At 36.7% G+C, this 20,490-nt stretch overlaps 1 protein-coding gene across 7 annotated transcripts in view; it reads right to left on the bottom strand.

The window, feature by feature from the left end:
• Positions 1-20,490, bottom strand: part of MEIS2 (Meis homeobox 2) — a 202,642-nt gene that overhangs the window by 60,232 nt on the left and 121,920 nt on the right. The gene's annotated exons all lie outside the window — the stretch shown is intronic.

Raw genomic sequence — 20,490 nt, 5'->3', positions numbered from 1 at the left:
TCTGCAATCACTTCAGTTACACTAAGAGAACTAGTTTCAGGGCCATTTTACTCTACTGCCTCGAAAACCTACGTGAAGCCCTTATCCTATGTCATCTTTGTGAGATGGCCAATATAATCATTATTTCCTAGTTAATCTGAGGTTATTGACAGAAGTTTGGAAAGCGAGATAGTAGGTCATCACTACTATTCTTAGAAGCCACAGCAACTGATCCAATTGTAACAGAGTTTACTGACTGTATTTATGTTGACTCCTTTAAAGGACAGTGGGAGATGCACTCATTTTTATTGGTTACTGCTCTGCGTTAACACAATGGGTCACACACGATGACCACACATCAAAAGGAGTCAATCACGTGCAAGGCTTCATATAGAAATTTTACATTTGACCTTATGGTATGGAAATCAGCAAATGAAGCCATGGGTTTCAATGCTTTTTCATTCTTTACTTCCCATCACAGCTCACCATTTGTACTGAACCACCCTCCCATCATTGACCACTTTCCTCTATCATTCTGAATTCAAGGATTGCTATTTTAGAATCACACACTCATTTCAGAGACACTGTAGTTGCACGTACATAATTAAAAAACACATCTCTAGAGAGGTCCCTGCTCTAAATTCACTGGTTTTCTTAAACAGAAAAAAGTAAACTTTTATCCAGCATGTCAAAGTCATTCATAAACTAGGAAGCCTTTAATATGATTTCCCATCAACATTATTAAGTGGTGATGTTAGGAACAACAGAGTATTCCATTCAGAGCATTCTAATCATCCCAGAGTTGGAGAGAATGCATGTTTTTCAATCATCTAAAATTTTATTCTTCAGGTATTTCACCTTCTATAATAGTGTGCATTATCCAAAACGTGCACAATTACTCATTAGCAAACCCAAATGCCATTAGGTTAAACAAAATCCCCTGTACAGCAAAAGGGGTTAACCAGATTTGTATTAATATAGAAGCCAGGCTTTTAATATTCTGCAAATGTTAACAAAGAAAGATGATAATGTTGAGTTAATATGGGTTAAGCATAAAATGAAAATAAATTTTTCTGATTGCGAGGTGTTGACACTTTTTTGGCTAGGGCCTCCAGACTGTTCCTGAAAGCTGTGTAATTACAGAAGGCTTTTCCCCTCCTTCCCCCTCCTGCTTCGAGCCTACCCACATTAGTAATGACCCCTTCACTGCTTCAAAAACCACTAATGGTCTTCAGCACGGGCAAGAAAAATGAACAGGATAAATTGGAATCCACAGTCAGTAATTTGCATCCTATGAGGCTGCTTTGGCCACTCACACTCATTCCTGGCCATCAATCCTTGCCTGTCAGGTACGGCACTCTGCTGCCACGACAAATACTCCTCCTAACACTCTGATTCGTCCAAACAACGTAATTGTCCTCTATTCTCCTTTTGGTAATGGAGATAATGAATGACTGCCCAAACAAGAAGGATTGCTCATCACAGATGCCCGGGTGGCTTCAAACTGGAAAAGGCCTAGGGTACAAATTTTAATTGACTGAAAACAGTGGTTCGGCGGCAATGACCAAAAACAATCCGCAGATCCTTCTGGTCATAGTATTTTCTTGCCAAATTCAAGGGAGGAGCACCTTTTGACTTTTTGTCCCTCTTAAGACTTTGAAAGCTTAGGTTTATTAGGTTATTGTCCCTATATGGAAGTGATGGAAGATTGATCGGAAACGTGCAAATAACAAAAAGGAAAACGAGGACCTATTGCAAGAGCGCATTGATATGCACCGGTAACGTCATCCAGTGTGTTTCTTTACGCAGTGTTTTCTGTTTGGTGTGTTCAGTCTTGCTCACTGTTGGATGCATTTGCTCAAGGCAGGTCTAACAACACATGGGTGTTGTGGGGGTGTGTGTGTGCGTGTGTGAAAAAGAGGGACAGAGGCAGACGCACACACACACACGGAAGGTTTAGATGAAATCAAGGTTTAGGTTGTTAAGGAAGTAGAAGCGTAGAAAGCTGATGTGAGGGGCGAGCCAATTCCTTGAAGTAGGACTGTAAATTCTGATCAAATAACAAGCATTCTTTCCAGTGTTTTATTAGAAATTTAGTCAAATGACCACAAAATTACATAAACAGTACATTTTATCTTGGGAATCCCTGAGCCGTACTTTCATTCCACTATGAGAAGCAGTTGCAAATTCCATCCTCAATCATTAAAAAAATTGGGACCTTACCAAAATTCACCTTGCACAGATGGCTTTTTTTTTTTAATTAATAGGGAAGACCATAATAACTTTAACTTATTTAAATAACGTTCTGTGGTTTTTGAACATTCGTGATTCTATGCCCCTTTTATACATGGAGTGGACTGTTTATCTGAAAGTGTTCTGGCAGTCAGCCACTGTATTTCTAAAATTTAAAAAGGGATAGAAAACAATCAGCTTTCAGAGGAACTGGAACCATGGCAATGTGTTTTGGATTAATTTACAAATACATGTATATATTTAAGGCCTAACTGTAGAACCAGAGAATTCCTACTACATGGTCTATCATACACATTCTTCTACTTTATTAGAACAGACATCATATTGAAATAATAAACATGGGAAGCCTTCACTTCTTCTTTGATGTATATTACTAAATGTCTGACTGGCTCAAATTTAAAATAAACTTTGGTATGTTTGCACTTGAAAACTGGAAGTGGACCACAAGTAATAATTTGTTGTCAGTTTCCATATTCTTGGACTAAAGCTAGAGTTTAGTCTGTTCACTGTTGGGGGCCAACTCACTCTGGTCCAGTGGCCCAGAGGTGGCTCAATTTACTTTTAAGAACGTACACCGTAACATAATAGCGACGATGATGATTCCCTTCATCAAGAAAGAACCAGCATAGGTCAAAGTTTTTCACATCCCAAAATAGTTCTAAAGCCACTGTTGAACAGAAGTGAATCACAAGGATCTCCTTACTTTGAATGTCAACTGACAACTCTTCAAAAAGTTAATAAGACATGTATGGCTCACAACCCAGTGTAGATAGAAAATATTTTTAATTGCCTTTGTTTTTTCCTAAAGACTCATTTGAAAGTAAGGTATTATCTTTCTTCAAGATACTAACCTTAGACTTTCTCCCCCTCTCTCCTTTGGAGGTTAACCTGGTTTATCAAGTACATGGAAATGGATCTACAGTATCCTTGGAATACATCAGTGAAACAGTTTTTGGATGAAACCACTTAATAATAATCTTTTGTGATTAATCCCTCTCCAATAATGTCCAAATTGGAAATGATTTATCATGAATTTTATTCCATGTCGAAAGGATTTGCACTGATGTCTAAGAATACTTCAAGTGATATTTCTAATCATCTCATGAATGAGAAATACAGGATAAATGAAAACGGTAGGATTTGGAAGGGTGAAAAATTATAAATAACTGATCTATCAACTGAATCATAGTTAATAAAATGTGAGGCTCTCATGAAAAAGTTTTTCCCAGATGTTGTTGAGTGAAAAAAAGCAAATTGTAGAACATGTCTTGTGAATTTTTGTAAAATAGATAGATTAATTATATATGTATATATCTGTCCCTGTACTGCAAGAAAACATCTGGAAAAACACACACTGATAATGGTTTATGTTATTTATGTAGGGCATGGGGTAGAGGCTTTTACTATTTGTTTATAGATACCTATGCTGTCTCTGTGTGTACGACTTCAAACAATGGTTTTAAAGGCTATTAATTTTTAAATTATAACTAATTTATTGTAATTGTAATTAACTCATACACATCATATTTTTAAAATGCCATAGTAATTTAACATTTTTATAAAGTTAGATATTCTTTTGTTATGGTAACGCTCTGACTGGATAATTTTTAAAAGCAGGACATCTCTAGGGCCAGTCCTGCCTCTTAAGTTATTTCCCTACCCAATGAGTTTGACTCACTTACCAGCCTATGAAGCTTACTAGACGAGCTCTTGAAGAACAATGACCAATTTGTCAAATGACTTCTGTGATGATGTAATGTAACCATTAAGACAAACAATGTAGTAATTTGTTGGGCAGGGTTTTAGTTTGAGCAAACACTTGGAAACTGATCACTATGGTGACTGCTTCCCTTTCCTCAATCCCCTCCAAGACACTATTTGCTCTGTAGAGTTCATCCAGGTGACTGAGATTTTGATGATGCCACTCATATATGGAACCCTCTAAGCAATTTTCCTGAGGTGGACAATAAAACTGCATTGGGTAGGGCGCCTGGGTGGCTCAGTTGGTTAAGCATCTGCCTTCAACTAAGGTCATGATCCCAGAGTGCTGGGATCGAGCCCCACATCAGGCTCCCTGCTCAGCAGGGAGTCTGCTTCTCTCTCTGCCTCTGCCCCTCCCCCCTGCTTGTGTGCTCTCTCTCTTAAAATAAATAAACAAAATCTTAAAAAAAATTAAATTAAAAACTGCGTTGGGTAAATATCCCTTATTACTCTAGGACTATGCTTACTGAACTGGGGTACATGCAAAGGTGCTAAAGACTTAACCCCTGAATAAATAAATGCATTTTCTGGAATGTCAAAGTTATTCAGTGGCCATTAATTCAACACCTTTTTCTTATGTAAACAAAAATTCCTATGCTATGACTAGAACGTGTGCAACAAATAACATTTTCACATAAAACAAGAAACAAGATATTTAAAACCCATCACATCCTCACAGTTGAAGGTAATCTTCTTTCCACTAAATTCATATTGCAATTTACTTGGTATTTATAATTTTAGCCTTTCATTGTCATTTATATATTTTGTTTTCATTAAGTATAACTTTCTGAGGGTAAAGCCCTAGGTTTTTTAAACTTTTGTAATTCTCCCCAACTCCATCTGAGTATCTCTAAATATTTGTAGGAAAAATGGAAAAAAAAAAAAAACAACCCAAACACACTAAAAAACTAGACAAGTTCTCAGTCAAGCTGTTCTGTCACCTTGAACAAGACTGTGCCTGGAATCCAGTCTCTGTAAGGTAAAATGAAGAGGTTAACAAAGCTCTATATGGGTTGTGGAGTATCTATAGAGATTATAATAAAGTCTGTGATGGTTAATTGTGAATCGTAGTGATTCTCTCTCTCTCTCTCTCTCTCTCACACACACACATACTCTCTCTCTCTCAAATTGTCTTGAGCTTCTAATCACTACCTCAGGATGCAGTACAAACCCTTCACTCTTCCACTGCCAAACTCACTTCCTGTTTCTACCCTAAGCACTTCTACAGGAAACATGATGTATCTCTCACTTTGTGTTACTACTTGTAAATGTCTGCATTTTCTGTGTGTCCCCTTATCTCTGTCCTGAGTTCTTGAGATCAGAACCACAAAAGAGTAGAAGAAAAAGGTCTTTAGCTAGAACTATGGTCTGGAACCCAACTTATGTAGATGACAAAACCAAGACTCACAGGCTTGAGTAACATACGCCCAGTCATAGAAACAGGCAGTGGTAAGAGATGAGATAACCACCTGCTCTCTTGACATTTAGTGGAGGTTTTCCCCATTAACATTAATGTTTCTCACTGAAGTATCTTTCCCTTTTCTTTTGGTAATAGTACCCTGATTTTACTTTAGGAATGTGTTCAGGGGTGGCCAACTGGCCAGGCTTAGTCAATCGACATAGTTAGCCATTCCGGCTGCATTGAGAATGAAACCCAAGTTAGGGTAATGGGAGTCAGAAGGACTGTCAGTCAAAGGCCTTTTCTCTTCACGGGGGTTACTCAGTCAGTAGAATATGTGCCTGGAGTTGCTGGTGCCATTGTTGCCACCAAAATGGAAAAGCCTGACTGAGGATGAAGCCCATGCAGACAAAAGCAGAGCCAATGAAGAATAGATTCCTGACGTTATTTCTGCACTTGGATACAGCTTTACCTAAAACCAGCTCTTTTTACCTTTCAGTTACTTGAGCCAATAATTAGTCCTGACTCATACACATGACACGACTTATATTACCTGGAATCTTCTCAGCTTATTCCTTTACCCCCTCCAGCTAAAAATGATTATTTGTTGTTAAAAACAAAACAAAACAAAAAGAATAGAAGGAAGGAGGAGGAAGAAGAGGAAAGAAATGAACCATTTTGCTTCCATCTACCCCTGCAGACTCTGATCAAACATAACAAAAACCTTGAGGATTGGGATTTTTAAAAAAAGTTTATCAGAGTTGTGATCCCAATAAATTAAAAAATGACCTAACTTGGAAGATAGAGGTTTAAGCATGCAATGTATATAAAACCCAGAATTTTTTTAAATCTAAATTAGAAAAGCAAAGTATAAGGTAGAATTCTTATGGTGTTTCTTAAAATGACCAAACAGAGAGTAAGTTTCAGTATGTTTCTTGTGTCAAGTTGAAACTCTTAAGGGAAATGATAGAAATTTACTAATCAAAATACCTAAGACTCAAAAACCTTACAGAAACCAAAGGCTGTGATAATGCAAAATGACACAACTTTTGCAATCTTCCAGCTGATTTGGGGTTATTTTATTTCAGTAAAATTCCCAGCTGCCGAAGGAGAGTGCATTTTACACCATTCCCTTCCATTTCCATGATTCTGGCATGTCCATCATGGCCAGTCCAAACACTGGATCCAGTGGAAAATCCTCTCCAGCAGTAGTCACTCTCCCTAAAAATTTCACAGCACTTTCTCTCCTTCTCTCTTGCGTTTTTATTTGATCCACACTGTTTTTTAATGTATATCTGTGTACTTGTGTTATACCCTTCACTGCACTGCAAATCATTTGAGGACAGAGGTCAAGATTAAAAGCACTTAGCAACAGTGTATCCCACATAATAGGTGCTCAATACATCTTTGTCTGTGCTACGTATATGAAGCATAAATACTCAGATAAAAATGGAAAGATTCAGTCATTTAACTGTTTTACCGACACAATATTTGGATATTTGAAAACATCTACTAAATTTTTCACTTTTCATCCAGATGTTTGGTGTCATGGAAACCCAGATTTCAGATTTAGATTAATTAGTTGGGGTTTGTTTTGTTTTTTTATGCTACATGTATATTTGGGATGAAGAAAATGTGGCTATTTCAGGAGATTCACTTCCATTTGAGTTCACATTGAAGTAAATAGATTGAATTATAATAGTCACGTTTTAAAATTCAGAAAAGGTTTGAGAGATTTTTTAATAATAGCCAGATCCTAAGAGATTACCATGTTTGGCTGATATTTAGAGCCATGGTAGGAAGGCCTCATTAAAAAAGAGCAAAAAGAAAAGTGCTCTCTCTCCGGTAGATAAGCTAAAGGAATACTGAATGAGCCTGATGGATTATCATCCAGAGATTTTAAGAACAGTTATTAAATTTATTATTATCAAGATATAGATAAAATAAAAAAATGAAGAAGGAATTTCTTATGAAACCAAAGTTAATGACTAAAAGAATAAAAAGCAAGTGTCTTGGAACAAGAAGTAACACTTTTTGCATCTTCAAGAGGGAATGTTACATATACATATTCTAATGGTATAGAGGGAGTTTGTATGGGCAGGAGTGATGAAATTAAGTGGTTAGATACCACCAATACCCGTTCTACTTCTTTTTAATTTTTAAAATTTTTTTATTTTTAAAGATTTTTATTTTTACATTATCTCTACACCCAACCTGGGGCTTGAACTTAAAACCCCCAAATGAAGAGTTGCCTTGTTCTCCCGACTCAGTCAGCTAGGTTCCACCTCCTTACCCCCATTAAATTTCTAAATTTCCAAAAAGATATAAAAAGTATTAGGAAAACATATTATAAAACATTTACAGATAGGAGTCAGAATTTTAAGCACAATGGATATAATTATTTTCCTATTGACTGAGACTTTAAAGCTGAGCTCAGTCTTATTTTGAAAATAACAGAAATATATTCCTAAGGCTAGAGAAAGATAATTTTTATTTAACATTTGTTAGGACGCTCCCATGAGCTGCTTGGTCATGCGTGTTACGCTGCTTACATGGCTAATGGGTAATCTTACCAAATGAGCCAAAGGCCACAAATAAGGCCTTGACTCATTTAACAATCATTTCACATTTCCACACTATGACCAAATCAATATTTTATGAGACTACTCAGTTCTATAGCCAGACCACTTTTCCAAAAAATTGAATTTTTGCTTATTTATTTTATGGATCATTTGTTGAAATAGATTTCAAAACAGGTTTGGGCTATTTAGATTTTTCAGTGAACTGAAAAAGAAAAACTTACAGACTGAGAGTTTTAGAACTAGAAAGGACATTAGAGTCATCTCATTCAAACTTTCTTATTTTGTGTCTAACAAAACTGAGGTCAACTGAGGAGAAAGGGACTTGCCTAAACCTTGTTGGCCTGGCCTCCTCCCTTTTTTAAGATGTCCCTGGTTTCCCCAGCAAGAAGAAATTTCATGCTTACATAATCTCAAAGAACATTTCGTATGGAACATCTTATGTCTACCTAGGAATTGTGGATACCAATAGCAAGATTTTATCCTGTAAATTACTTAACACCCATTTCTACATGTTCTTATGTCACCCTACATGTCCCCCTTACGCCACACCACTGCATTGCAAATACTTGCTTACTTGTCTACCTCTCTTATTAGACTCTACGCCCCTTGAGAGCAGAGACCAGCTATGCACATTTGACTTCCAGAATCTAGTTCAGAGCCCAGCATGCAAGAGGCATCAATAACTACATGTTGAATTAATCAAGTTTGAGAATGCAAACAAATAAATTCTTTGCAACCTAAAAATACTATTTTGAACTGAGAGAGAAGTCGGTGGAGACGAGAGGTGGATAGCAAATGAGAAGGGAGATTTAAGGAAGGAGACGTGCAAAGAGGCAAATAATACCAACGTTTTATGGCATCACACATGAAACAGTGAAAACCAGCTCTTATTTAAAACAACAGTAAAGGGGCGCCTGGGTGGCTCAGTTGGTTGAGCGACTGCCTTCGGTTCAGGTCACGATCTTAGGGTCCTGGGATTGAGCCCCGCATCGGGTTCCCTGCTCGGCGGGAAGGCTGCTTCTACCTTTCCCACTCCCCCTGCTTGTGTTCCCTCTCTCGCTCTCTCTGTGTCCAATAAATAAATAAAATCTTTTTAAAAATAAATAAATAAATAAAACAAGAGTAAAATTTTATATATGTAGAGAACAGGGTAGAAATTGGCAAATTCAGATGGTGACACTGAGAAGCTGTAGAAAAGAAATACGTGCATGGGACTTTTCATTAGCATTTAATATCTCTTCTTGTTAAAGAGTCTAAGGGGTTCCTTTAATACAAGGATCTGAAGTACGTGGTAGAGGGTTATATAATGTCTAGACAACAGAGATACTTGTATCTAATCTTAGGACAACAATCCTACTTAACAAGTCCAGACACAGTGGGTATGAGACTGAGTTAGAAGGAAATGAGGATTAGTGATTAGTCCATTGCATTTCTTTAATAACATGAAAAAAAATGGATAAAGAAGTGAGATACATATTAAAGAATTATTAAGCAAGTTTACAAACTATAAAAAACAATTCTAGTATGTTTAGTCTAATTTTCTTTGCATGGACTATGCTATAAATAATTTTGTTGGATTTACCTTAAGAATGTACTGAAAGTCCAATGTGACAAGAGAAAGCTACCATAGATTTAAAGAGGAAGTTGTTGTTTAAAGAAACAGAGGGTTATCTTTTTTTCAAAAAAGGTTATTATCTCTAGAGTAAGTAATGGAAATGTTGTGGATATTATCTTCTTGTTCATCTCAGAGTACAGGATAAGAGAATGGGGTTAATGATAAGTTAAAAAGTCATAAAAATAAAAAGAAAGTAGCTGTAAAGGAATGACTTCTTATGATGGGCAGTAGTGGTTAAAAAAGAGAACCTTAGTAGTGAATGGCCATTTCTTGCACCAGATTATGGAGAAGGTTTCAATCAGGGTGGCAATGAGGAATCAGACCTCCTGAATAAGAGTTAATTCTTTCATTTTTACAGTGCACCAAGATAAAAACACTAATGTGTAGAACACTGGCATTAGAAACTTGGTTCAGAGGTTCCAAGCTGGCTTGTTTTTCTGTTATACAGAGCTGCTTTTTGCATATAAATAAGCACTGGATACAACTATATACTTAGACATATACTCTAAAAATGGGGGGGAGGGGCAAGTGGGCTAAAAAAAAACCCAAAAAACAAAAACCACCTGACCTTTTTCCCTGTTTAATTATAATTCCATGTTCTTTAAAATGCTTTAGAATTTATATGATTTTAAAAGACATGGGAGAAAGATCAGTCCAGAGAATATGAAAAGGTCAAAGATATTACCCAAGTGTTTACCGTAGTTATCCACTATACTAGTAAATAAAGCAACCAACACATACCATAGTAAGAAAACTATTAATGGGCCATCAAAAAAGGTCAGTTACCAGTATTTATTTTGGAATTCCCCATAGTTTTATCTCATCAAGTTGTTTTTCCTTCCCTTTTTTGAAGCAGCCTGTTTAGTGAAAGTTAACTGAATCAAGATGGAGACAGAACAAGGTGCTGTCGCAACACTGATCTCTGTGCATACACTGCCCATTACTATTTCACCTAAACTTTCAAACACACAAATACTTTACACATAAAGTGTTTCTAAGCAGATGAAAACAATCACGTTGTGAGTTTCCAATTTCTGTTTGGAGCAAATCAATTCATCAGTAACTAGCATACCTTTAAAATGTCTTTCAACGTACTTATGAATATGTTTCTTCTGGTAATTATAGAAGATCATCAACTATCTAATCTATGTCCTAACCAAACAAAATGAGAAAATATACATGTATATAAAAATACATGTCTTCATGACTCTGGATATTTATTGACTAAACATTTACTCATTCAAGATAAAAGTGATTAAATACTGAAATATCAAATCATTCAATAGTATTTCACCTTTACCACCATAATTAAATGCTTTGCTGAGTAAATCCAAATGAATTAGAAACTTGTGGACTAAAAGAAAATATAGACACAAAAATAGAAAGGTTTCATGACAAAAGAATAAGAATATATGCTAATATATATTTATAGCTTACTTAAATATTATATGTGGCTACTTTCTTCCTAACTTGGACAGCAAATCAGAAAATATTGAGAAAAGGTTACTCTTGGCTTAGGTAGCCAAGCTGACCTCAGCAGAAAGTGTTTTTCTAATTACCTTTCTACCATGTTTCATCTGCTTATCAACTTGGATAAAAGAGAGGAATAATGAGGAACATAGTAAAAATATGAATATGTGAAATTACCAAATTGGCTATATACTTTCTAATCTATTAAGTGATAAGATTTTATAGAAAGTGATAGCTACCTCTTATTCCTCCTGATTTGTATATTAGAAATCTTTACATTCTTAGAAACAAATAATTCTGGTTTTTGCATGAAAATATTTCTTACAAGGATTTAAGAAGCCCTGAAAATGGTTGTCTCCACAAAAACTGGACTTTAAAAGGACAACCCTTTAATGTAGCTGAATTCGAGTAGTATGAACCAGTATGGCCAGCATCTGTTCTAATTAGTTGAGCATTCTTTCTGATTGTTGACTGGTCAATAGTTTGGATATCGCCCCTGACTTTTCTACATGATGGACAGAGCCCTCTAACACTTCTGATACCTGCTTGGTACGTTGTATCTTTGGCAGATGAACTTAAGTTTGACCCATATTCCACTATAATACATAGAGCATAAATATTTTATTTTATTTTTTATTTTATTTTTTTAAGAGCATAACTATTTTATCACAAGGTGAGTTGACCATAGGCTTTCATTTGAAACAGGGTAGTTTGAGGTAAAGTCTGAAGGTACCTTCACTACTCGTGTGTTCCAGACGAAATCATATGCATTATTTAAATATCTAAAAAATTTAAATACTCCTATTTGAGTAATTGGAAATATACCCTCATAGCAACATAAGCTGAGTGGGTTTAGTTTTCTAAGAAGTTAAAACACTTAAGGATTGCCACATGGCAAGAAATAAGCCACAAATGGCCTTTAGATTCTAGCAGAAAATCATTAAGAAAATCCAAGGTTATTATTCTTACATATATACCATGAAACTGTTGATTACACTTTATCTAAATAAGAATATTTTCTTAAGAAAAGAGAGAAGAGAAGGCAAGAGGTAAACAGGAGGAACCAAAAATTATCTCAAAGAGGGCAAAAGTATGCCTAGAAATCACCATCCAACTCACAACTCTGCATCCCCATGTAAGATCATGACTTGGATTTGGCCTGGATATTGGAGAAATCTAGACTAAAGAACTCTCCTCCTTTGAACAGTCCCAGCTGATAATCAGTATCCATTTAGCATCACATCTGACCTGGCAGAAACTAAAGACTTTTCAATTCAGCCATCTGGACATTTAAAATTTTCAGAGTGTACACTACAAGAAAGAAATTCAGGGAAAAAATATATAAACCACTACTTTATAAGGTCTTCATCTTTTTTCTAACCTACCCAGTCAATTTTGAAATGGCCTGATAATACTGTTATAAAGAATGTATAAACCTATGTGCAATTTGATCAGAGTGATCTTTGTACCATTCTATAAACAATAATGGATAGCTGTCAGGTTCTGGATTAGATATCTAAGAAGTCAGGTATCTAGAGCAATGGAGAAACAGAGACTGAGATTGGTATTTTGACATTTCACTGGTTATGTTCTCTTTTCTTTTCCTTGAGCTCCTGAATACATTCTCCCTTTTCATTTAAAGTGACTGACGTCCCAACAGTGTTACAGAACCTAGACCACTCCCTGGAGACATTACTTTTTTTTTAACTCCTTGGACATTTGGGAATACAATTTATAGCAAGTATAAATACTGTAAGTTGAATTGCTAAAGGAGTTTGCTTTTTGCTAAAGTTCTTTCATAAGATAAATAATGTTCTTGCAAAGCAATTAATACCACCAGTGGAGTAATGCTCCTCTTTTTATTAACAAATTTAGATGTTTACAAGAAATGCCGGGTGAAACCTTCTGATGAATTTATTAATAAGCACTTGGATTTGCACTTGTTTTGTTCACTGCTGTATGCCTAGCTGGTAGGAAAGTACTTGGGAGAGTAGTATAAGCTCAATAAATAACTGGGAAATGAATAAATGAATGAGCACTTTCAAGGCTTGACCTGAAACTGAAGCATGGAGTGTCTCATTTCAAGCGCACAAGGGAAGGTGGACAAATATCAGTGTTTAGGCTTTTACTTTCTCACATTAGTAGGTAGAACCACTCAGTTGGGAGGAGGCTAATGGCAAGGGGATGGGAAGTTTCTGCATGTTACAGATTTAAAAGCATCCTCCTATCAATTTGTTTACACTATTGAAAATCAAAATTGTTTTTTTTCCACAAGGAATTAGGTATTTCTAGGCCCATATTGACTAAGATATAGGGGGAAAAAACCCGTAAAAAGCCCCACAGAACTTATAACAATAGTCTAGGTAGAAGTATATGACTGTTATACCAAGGCAGTAACACTTTCCATGATTTAATACCCTAGTGGATAAACATTTAAATTTAAAGTGTAGATACATTTTGGAAACACTCAACTGACTCAGGAAACACATGTGCTTTGGTGCCATCGGGTCATACTTCAGGTGGAGCCCTGGGAAATTTTTTGGAAAGTACTGGTAGAAATAGGTTGGAAGGAGGGAGAGAGAGCACATAAATCCATTAGCAATTGCATTTATAGCTCTTCCCATCTGTCATTTTCAAAGCATTTTTCTAATATTAGCCGCTGAAGTTGTAAGTACACATGGCTTACATCCATTGTCTCCTCTTACTTGGTAAAGATAAAGAAGTGAACGCAGAAAGCATAAGTGACTTAACACTTGTTTGTGATCCGGGTAGAAATAAATGCAAAGACATAAGCCACAAGTTCTCAATTTCCTTCTTTGTGCTGAAAATCTATGAGGCCAACTTTTTCCTAGGAATAACTTTTTACCTTTTAATAGCATCTTCACTCCTATTCTTCACATCAATTAGGGAGAAAGCATAGAATATGAAAACATGGTTAGAGTTACCTATTATAATCCTTTGCATTGGAGATTTGATTATGCCAATTCAAGGCAAGAAAGGCCAACTCATAGAAAGAATCACGTGATGTTAGCAAGACTTGATGAATTATATGAGGTCTACAGCTACCATCAAAATCACGTGACACAATGGATTTCTACAGTCTTTGTTTTAGTTTGACCTAAACAAAGTGATTCGGTAGTTTTAACTAAACTCATACCTCCCAATCTCTCCAGAACGTAAGTGATATTACAGTGCCTGCTCTTGGCTGAGACAAACAAGTGGCCCATATCATTTAACAAAATTGTCTGAAGAAATTAATAGCTGTAATTTTAGGATGAGTATGACAGTCCTAAATAGTTCTTTCATTAGATCAGTTATTTTAAACTTTAAAATACATATGTGCCTCCCACTGGAACATACATTTGAAAAAGACAACTAGAAAACTTCAACGAATGAATCTTGTCCCTACCCAGGCTTATCCCTGCACCTGTGCAAGAGAGTTGGGAATCTGGAAGCTTCTGGTGGCTAAAGTCTGCGACATGCTTCTAGAATGACCAAAAGACTAACTAGCCACTCAAATGAGAAAAAGGTTTGGCAAGTCCAAGGGAAAAGAAGCTTACAATTATTCACCCACCAAAATTAAAAAAAACAAAAACAAACAAACTTATACAGAAATTCAGGACATATCTCACAAGGGGAAGAAGAAACTAAAAAAATTTAAGAGACAAAGCCAGCCTATACAAATTAGAATAATATATGCACAAATCTCTGGAGAAACTCTATTATATCACAATTAATGCAGAGACTGCAATCAAGCCAGGCTAATTTCAATAGATTCCAAGTTTTGAACAGTTCCTAGATTATCCAAGTGGGAATTTGGCCAGGATGCTGGGGTTAATAATTCATTTTGAGAGAGGCTAATTCTTTGGGAAGCAGCCCACTCTGCAGGAGGAAGCATTTGGCCCATGTGAGCAAATTTGCTCTTCAAGATCACCTTTTATTAGCTCCACAAGATACCTTTTTTTTTTTTTAGAGTGGGGGGGGTGGGGGGGCGGGGGTCCATTTACTTTCTCATACATATAGAAATATTTATCATGTTTTCAATAAATATATATTGAAGTCAGAGAAATTGTTCAGGCATATACATTGAATGTTTGGGTTCTTAAAGAACAATTTTTATACCAACTTTAAAGTACTACGATCTGAGTATAGGGTCGTCAGAGGAGTAGTGTGGCAAAATGTATGGGCTCTGGAATCAGACAGTCCTGGCTTTTAATCTTGGCTCCAAACTGTGAAACTTTGAAGAGGCCACTGAATCACTCTAGGATTCAGGTTCTTCGCTCATAAAATAGGAAAATTAATGGCGCCTACCTCATAGGGGTCTTATGAGGTTTAAATAAGTCATTTGTTAATTGAACAAACAATTATTGAGTGCCAGAAACTGTTACTGGCCCTGAGAATACAGTAGTAATAAGCAGACGAGACAAATCCCTGACCTCATGGAATTTATATTCTGATAAGAGATATAGGCAATAAACAACAACAACAACCACACACACAATCTGCCTGGGGCTAAGTTTTATAAATAAAAACTTGATTAAGGTCATTTCTGAACTGAGATAGAAAGTGACCAGGGATGCTGATCTTTTCTGTAGGGTAGTCAGGGAGAGCATTTTGAGAAGGTAACATTTGAGCAGAGACTTGAGTGAAGTCCGAGCTAGCCAGGAGGCTGGAAAGCCAGGAGACCAGAGTCCTAAAGCAGGTGAGGGGAGCTGTGTGGAAGGATAGGGCCAGAGAAGCAGCCGGTGCCAGAACACCTCAGGTCTTAAGGGTCATCTTAATGGACTCAAGTACTAACCTAGCATCTGGCACATAATTAAGGACATAACATAATAGCTATTTATTCATATTATTCATAAATAGAGTCACAAATCAGAATCTTTTGTTTCCATTGCTCTACTACGTGGTTGGGAGTTTTCTCCATTAATCCTCTCATCCTAACATAGCTGATTCCTAACTAATACCTTCACACAGTTTAAACGCTCATGAGTATCACCAGTGTTTCTAAATACAAACGTTTTCTGTGATGTGTGATTATTCAGCATCTTCTTTGTCCATTAATGGGTCTTAAAAGTGGTGGGTTCTTTCAAAGGCATTTTGGTTAAGGTGAGCAGAGGTACACAAAAAATAATGGGACATATTAAGTAAGGAGATGAAGTAATACAGTATCCTTTTTGTTTTCCCCAGGAACACCAGAATTTGGGTGTCACTTCCTACTTAGCTGTTTTGGAAGGAAATCTTTCACTGGTCTTCATGTCTCTAAATCTGACTACAATCAAGCCCCAGCAATTACCAGCAGCACCCACATGAGATAACTGCATGAATCATTCCTACCTTTCCCAAAACTTGCATGGCTCCATTTAATCAAAAACCAGATTCTTGGGGTGCCTGGCTGGCTCAGTCGGTTAAGCATCTGACTCTTGATTTTGGCTCAGTTCCTGGTCTCAGGGTTGTGAGATTGGGCCCCATGTTGGCTCCATGCTGGGCGTGGAGCCTGCTTAAGATTCCCTCTCCCCTCCTCCTTCTCTCCTCCCTTAAAAAAACCCCCAAAACAAACAAACAAACAAACAAATTCCTGACCTGCCTTTGAAGGTCTTTTACATTCTGGGCCCAACCTATCTTCCCAATCTTACATCCCTCTACTCTTGAACACATATGTAAAATCCTAACTGAACCACACTGGCTTCTCTGTCCATTTTATTCCTGTACTATTGCCATCAAAATATTTGCCATCTTGCAGATAGTTCAAATGCTCTCCCTTATTTCAGGCTCTCTTCTGATTTTTATATACATGGAGGTCTATGTTTCTCAGCCCCTCTGTACCTCTCTTCCCCATGAATTGGGCAGGGCCATGCTCCTAGTTCAAGACAAATGAATGTGATTGAGGGGACATAGGCTCTTTGGGGGCTAAAGAATTCGCTTGCTGATGTAAATTCCCCAGGTCCTTTCTCTTGCTGCAGATGGGGGTACTTATTGAGATGAGATGCCACAAAATGGAAGGACCTTTACATGCTGAGCTTGCATATGCAGGATAGCTGCCTCAGAGAGTAGCACGAACTCCTCATGGACTTTGTGTGCCCAAGAAACAAATTCTTATGTTAAGCCACTGAGATTCTGGTACTATTTGTTGAAGCAGCATAACATAGCCTATTCTGACTGATATACCATTATTCAAGATCTTCTTTGATCACTACTTTGAAGTGATTCTTCCTCTCTTAAAAAATCATATGGAAAAATTTTTATTGTTTTTTTAGATGCTGGTAAATAATTGCTTTGTAGGAAGAACTAACTCTACTGAAAAAGATCTTTGATAAACTCGGGATAGTTAGGAAATGGAGACTGAAATGAATCCTGCAGACCAGGGTTCTAGTGACCCGGAACTCAGCCTAATAAAGGGCTGACAAGCTGTGTTGAGAGCTGCCTAGGAGAAGAGATGGAGAGATGAGTAAGGTTAAGAGGGGATACTTGCAGATGAGATGGGTTTAAAGGGAATTTTCCAAGTGACATGTGTGCTATGTGATGTGACAGTTCCCCATGTCATGGCAAATCTTTAGTAAAACTAGAAAATTCAAAAACTCCTCATGCGGTTCAATTTCTTCCAGAAGCTGATGAAGTGACTGAATTTTGCATCAAGATGGTGTAGGGTTAAAACAGTCGCTTGAGTGGTCAAAGGAATCAGCTGAAATCTGGGTCACACTTCACTTATTAATGAAGCAAGGAGGAGAGATCATATACCACCTTGGATATAGATGCTGGGGGGCCCTGACTCCCCAATAAGAGAGTAAGATTCTCAACAGACGGAACCATATTTCACACATCTCTTCATTCTGCATGTGCTTAACCCAGAACTCTATAGTGGAGGGCCCCAGTAAAAATGGACCAAGTGAACAGATGACTGGTACAGATCAAAACCAGTCCCCTTCATTTTGTTTTCTCATACCAAAATGTATAACTTACTCTTCTATTTCACTTTTCCGCTAGAGACATTTTCAGAATATTCTATGCTATTTCAGTCATTTTAGTTTGTAAGTGGTAGCAAATATTTTAAGTCCTCATCAGCACAACCTTGCTAATTAGACACTGCTACATTTATTCTCTTAATCTGCACTCTTAGCTGCATTTAATGATCTGAATTTTGTCAGCATGAAGAGAAAGGGCTTCCACAAAGGGTGAGAATTGGGAGGAAATGTAGATAAAAATGAATTTCACTATCTCACTTCCAGTTTATCTTCTCTGTCATCAACATTAAAGTCCTGTTTTTGTCTCTTCAGAAAACCACATGACATTTGAGAATCTTCTCCTCTACTGCACAAATTTCAGAACCATCTGGAATACCTTCCTCCCTTCCTTCTCTCCACCTCCCTGATCGTCCATCCTTTTCTTCCAATACGAAAGTGTTTCTTTCCTTATTTGGCTTGCTCTTCTTGTGCTTCTGAGCTCTTTAATTTTATCTTAATTCTTTGGCTACTTTGGTATCATCTATGGGAAGACAAACTTACACATACACAGGAGAGTTTGAAATAAATAATACTTGGAGATAAATCCTCTGCAGTATATATCAAAATCAACTTTTCTGTCTTTTAATTCCAAATATTAATGAGAAGTTAAAAGGGCAAAGACAGTCAAGTTGGTACATCCCAGTACATGAAGAAGAGCTAACATAACACATATGTAACTATTTTTAAGTATGTTTGGGCTCTCCATCAGGAAGACTTGTATCTGCATAAAAAAATTAGTAAATTAAACTCACACCTATAATCTTTGAAGATCTTATCATAATGAAACCAGCTTCTTACAACATAATACTTGGGAACATTTGTTAATTTGGCCTATTTTTGCAAAAAAGAAAAGTATAGATAAAAAAAATGATACACGGCCCTCTTCACGTATTTCTTTTACTTGTCAGAGCTGATGAATTTAAGATTATTGACACAGACTATAATAATAATCTACATATATACCCAGTCAAGTTTGACAAAGAATGAGCACCTGCTTAAAATCCTTGAATATAATAATAGCTTCGTTTCAAAGAGCAAACACGTGTGTGTGTGTCTGTCACACACACGCATGCGCACCCCCGCACGCACACACACACATTCTCACTGCAGTAAATTAGAGATGCCCACAATGTAACAAATATGGATTTCAACATGCCCTTTGCTACTCAAATTAGTGGAAGCGTCTGCATTACTGTCCCCAACATAGTGCAAGGAAAGTGATTCCTTGCCCAGACAAGGGGCTTCTGACACTTGTCTTTATTGCCCCGTCATAAATTTGTAAAGGGATGTCTGCTGTAACCAGTTGGCAAGTTCACTGCATAAACATCAACACCAATTTAATGACTTGTGTACACATCGTAAACTAGAGAATCTTTATACAAAGAAATCAGATAAATCAAACATGAGCTGAGGCTTGGGGAAAGCAATTAAAGCTTTGAGTTAAGGTGGCTGTAGGAGGGGCACTGTATCACATCGGAGCAGATAATAGAAAATGTGTTAACGCCGCCACAGTATGTGTAATTAAATTAATTAGTAATATTAAATGTGTTTAAAGCAACATCTCATCAACCGATAAGAGAAATAGACAAGAGCAGATAAATAGATAAGAGACATTTAAAAATTTAAATTTCCCATTTTATGTGTTCAAAGATAGGCAAAATAGCAAACAAATAAACAAACAAACAAAACCCTGAAACTTCCTAAGAAGTTGATAAAAATAAAACAGGGAGGGGATGTAAAGTCGATTTACTTGCCTCCGGCTAGTAATGGAAAAAAGAAATAGTCAGAACATAAAAACCTCTTTGGCCATATTTCATTTCCTATAGCATATTGAAATGTTTTGGTGCCAACCCATTTCATTCAAATACCTCAAAGGCTGGTATAAAGTACCTTTAAGGTACATGGTTTTCTGAGCAAGTATTTGCAGTCAATCCCTAAGAAATGCTTGAGCATCACCTGGTAATACAAATTTTAAAATTATTTTTAAAACATCCAAGGAGATTTTGCCGAACAAAAATTAGATTGCTTATATGCCAAAGCTCCTCATCAGCTGAAAGCTGGAAGCTAAATTTGGCCATAAGAAACTGGCTTGGAACTTTAGAAGTTCTGGGGCCAGATTCAGCCCTGTATTACTTGTATGGCTTGTTACATAGAAAAAAAATAGGTCTGTTCCAGTGATAGCAAGACTTCCATTTATTCATCTCAAAAGCAATAAGATCCTAGAATGGAGCCTCCATAACACCAAATGCTTTTAAGTTCTCCCTGAGGGGAACACAATATACACAATTTATGTAAAAAGAAGAAAAATGAAAGCTAAGTATTCCAGTTAAGGGTCAGAAATCAATATTTCTTTAACAGCCTAAGCAACATGCATTACTCTCAATACAAATACTTAGGAGACTTTACATTCTCCATAAAGGGGGATTTCCACAT

Source organism: Halichoerus grypus, chromosome 8 (genome assembly GCF_964656455.1).
Source record: "Halichoerus grypus chromosome 8, mHalGry1.hap1.1, whole genome shotgun sequence".
Taxonomy (NCBI): Eukaryota; Metazoa; Chordata; class Mammalia; order Carnivora; family Phocidae; genus Halichoerus; species Halichoerus grypus.
The sequence above is the reverse complement of the archived record's forward strand: the minus strand, read 5'-3'. Positions and strand labels throughout refer to the sequence as shown.